The following is a 3,940-nucleotide window of genomic DNA, read 5'->3' on the forward strand; positions in this document are numbered from 1 at the left end:
AGACTAGGGACCAACCAAAATTGGTATTTAGAGATAGGCGTTCGCTGTATGTTTTAGGAGTGATGTAATAATTATATGTGCTTACGAGCCAAAAGAAAACTTTATGTTTGTCTTACATTCAGATAATAAAGTTGTATTGAATTTTAATGAATTAAAAAAGGGGACTTATGTGGGTAAAGAACTCGCTAGGGGGCCTTTGGCGGTGGCAAGAGCAGGTTCGACCGCAAATAATACTAACCAGCATCTTCAGTATATCCTCCCTACTGTCTTATCACAGGCCATCCCCGACACCCCCTTGTCAGTGAAATGATTTGCCACCCATTTCCACCTCTGTAAATAAGAGCTGGATCATGAAGACGCCTGTTGACGTTATTAGTTTTGTGTGTGTGTGAGGGTGGGGGGGGGGGGTTGGTGTGGGAGGGTGGGAGGATTGTGTGTGTGTGTGTGTGTGTGTGTGTGTGTGTGTGTGTGCGTGTGTGTGTGTATGTGTGTGTGTCTGCGTGTGTAAGTGTTAGTGTTAGTGTTAACGCCTGCTGACGTTATTACTTTTGTGTGTGTGTGAGGGGGGGGGGCGGGGGTTGGTGTGGGAGGATTGTGTGTGTGTGTGTGTGTGTGTGTGTGTGTGTGCGTGTGTGTGTGTGTGTGTGTGTGTGTGTATGAGTGTGTGTCTGCGTGTGTAAGTGTTAGTGTTAGTGTTAACGCCTGCTGACGTTATTAGTTTTGTGTGTGTGTGAGGGTGGGGGGGGGGCGGGGGTTGGTGTGGGAGGGTGGGAGGATTGTGTGTGTGTGAGTGTGTGTGTGTGTGTGTGTGTGTGTGTGTGTGTGAGTGTGTGTGTGTGTGTGTGCGTGAGTCTGTGCGTGGGTGTTGTGTGTGTGTGTTTGCGTGCGTCCGCGCGCGCTGTGCTCTTGTGTGTTTGCTGTATGATCCACCATTGATTAAATTGTCCTTGTCGCGACGTACTATCTCTACAGACCACCTAAACCCCTTGATGGTCGAAGCAAAAGCTGAAGAAACTTTGGTTATAACTCCGGCAGTTATCACTAAACCCTGATCTTAATCGAACGCTCGTAGACTATATAATTATACAGCATGTAGTCTGAGATTGCCGCTTAAAATAGGGGACGATGCATCAAAGGGGTACCGCACATCGCATGGGCAAATAACTTCTTTTTCTTTAATGTAAAACATAACAATTTTGGACATTCTAGAGATAATTGAATGGTGGGATTACGAAAACGAACCTCTTTTGTAAGCAGAGGGAAGCTGTGATTTTTAAGGTGTTTTTTCGAAAATAAAATTTAAGCCCTTTTGGGAAGAATGATCAAGAATCTGGTTGTCGCGTCTGATAAATAAAGCTGCAGACAAACCCTTATACAAATTATTGGAAAGAGATTTCTCGTCAAAAGCGCAACAATTGTTGACAGTTTCTTGTTACAGATTTCTGAAAAAATTCACGAATAGGAGTAACATAGCAGTGCTTCGTCCAAATTCTTTCACCTGGGCCTGTAATAATCTCACACACGTACAAAGATAACAAAAATAATCCAGATTAGGACTGTGTTTTCATTCCCAGAACAGAGGCTAAGTTGTTAACCCACAATTGGTAAAAATGTAAAAAATCGAAATATAAAAAATAACATGTGCAGATGTACTCACACACTTTCATTTGCGCATACATTTTTGGCCTGGGATCCATTTGTAGTTGACTGGGCTCCAAACAACAAATATTAATAATAATAAAAGGCACGTATTAGTTTGTGGAATGCGATTTGTTTGCATTTTTAGAAATGGCGGTTTTAGGTTCGACGTAATTAATTTTGTAAAATGTTTTTACATTTTTACAAATTACGGGTTAACACTAGTCGCGCATTTTCATGGCTGATATTCGTCATTGTCCAAACTTTCAACATCCCACAGCACTCCAGATGATGATTTATTTACGTCCCCGGTTGTTCCAACAAGACAATGTTTTTCTGCGTCCATTCGAATGAAACTGGTCGTGTCTTGTCCCTTTCATCCCAAAGGGGGAGGAGGGGGGGGGGGGGGCTGGGAGGGGGGGGGGGGGGGGGGGTATGATGGAACACAAAACTGGTGCCGCCTCAGGGGACTTGTAGCATGATTAGCTTTGTGTGTCAATAAAAATGCCGATCACTTCCAATAATCTCCGAGCAGGACGTGCCGAGTTGTCTGGTTGCGTTCTTGCTTTGCTGGTGATATTGTGGTCACCCGGCCTTTTTGTGGCTTTTTGGGGGATTTCTCTTCCTTTCTGCTGTTTTGGACTGATAATGCGCCTTTCCCCTTTTTCGGTGTCTTTCTCTGTCTTTCTGATTGTCGCTGCCACTCTCTGTCTTTCTGATTGTCGCTGCCACTCTCTGTCTTTCTGATTGTCGCTGCCACTCTCTGTCTTTCTGATTGTCGCTGCCACTCTCTGTCTCTGTTGTCTGTCTCTCTGTCTTTCTGATTGTCGCTGCCACTCTCTGTCTCTGTTGTCTGTCTCTCTGTCTTTCTGATTGTCGCTGCCACTCTCTGTCTCTGTTGTCTGTCTCTCTGTCTTTCTGATTGTCGCTGCCACTCTCTGTCTCAGTTGTCCGTCTTTCTCTCCGTCTTTCGTTCTCGGCCAGTATTGCTCTTTTTCTCACTCTCTGTGTTGTGGTTTTGTTTTGCTGGTTATATTGCGGCCCTTTCTCTCGATCGCTGCTGTGAGTCTTTACTGTTCAGGCTTGCAGGGACGTTGCTGTGATTTACTTTGATTGGTAAATTTGAGCAGAAATGGCCAATCAAGTTTCGCCATCGCAGTTCTTGCTGTCCCCTTTCTCCCAACGTGTAAACATTTCGGCGCAATGCAAACTTTTCGCAGAAATATCGATGCCAAACGACATCTTTGGTTTGGCAATTTCTTCGTATCTTTCTCCGTGTCTTTGGTTGTCTTTCTGATTGTCTGTGCACTCTCCCCCCCCTCCCCCCCTCTGTCTTTCTCTCTCTCCCTCTCTCCCTCCTTGTTATATCCCGCTTAGCTGGTGATATTGTGGTCCTTTCACTCGCTGCTGTGTCCCCTAACAATTGAGGCTTGCCGGCATATTACAAGGATATATTTTCTTCAGTAAAGTTGCCAAAATGGACTCAATGTTATGACCACATCTTTCGTTTGGCAATTTCTTCATATCTTTCTCCGTGTCTCTGTCTGTCTTTCTGATTGTCTTTGCCCCCTCCCCCCACTCTTCCCCTCTCTATCTACCTCTATCCTTCTGAAATAAATGTCCATCATCATCATCTCTCCCTCCCTCCCGTCTTGTTATCTCCCGCTTTGCTGGTAATATTGTGGTCCCTTCACTCGCCGCCGTGACTCTTCACTGTGGAGGCAGGCCGGCATGTTACTAGGACATAATTTCTTCGGTAAATTCGCCAAAATGGACTTAATATGTCAGGTTTTATTCGTATAGGGCCAGTTTTCTCACGCCTTGTATGGATCTGCTTTAGGAATGTCTCTTTCCCTTGTTCTGTGTCTTTGCTGGTCTTTCCAATGGTATTTGCGCCCCCCCCCCCCCCCGCCTCTCTATCTCTGCCGTCTAACCGTTGGTGATATTTTGGTCAGTATCTTTAACATATCTTATTTCCTCTGCTGGGGTTCTTTTCCTTTCTATGTGTCTTCTTTTCATTTTGAGTGTCCGTCTGTCTCCTTCTCCTTTTCTCTGTGTGTCAGTCTACTGTTTATCTGTCTATATCTGTGTTCCTCGTCCTCTGTCCCTGTGAGGTTGCTGCTCTTTTAACTGTTTTCTTTAATGCTATTTCTCATATTTTTCTTCACCTTCACTAATGTCCGACGGGCGCTCCTTTGTTTTTTGTTCCTCTTTTTTTTCTTGGTGTTAATCTCTCTCTCTCTCTCTCTCTCTCTCTCTCTCTCTCTCTCTCTCTCTCTCTCTATCTCTCTCTCTCTCTCTC

Source organism: Littorina saxatilis, linkage group LG3, assembly GCF_037325665.1.
Source record: "Littorina saxatilis isolate snail1 linkage group LG3, US_GU_Lsax_2.0, whole genome shotgun sequence".
In the NCBI taxonomy this organism is placed as follows: Eukaryota; Metazoa; Mollusca; class Gastropoda; order Littorinimorpha; family Littorinidae; genus Littorina; species Littorina saxatilis.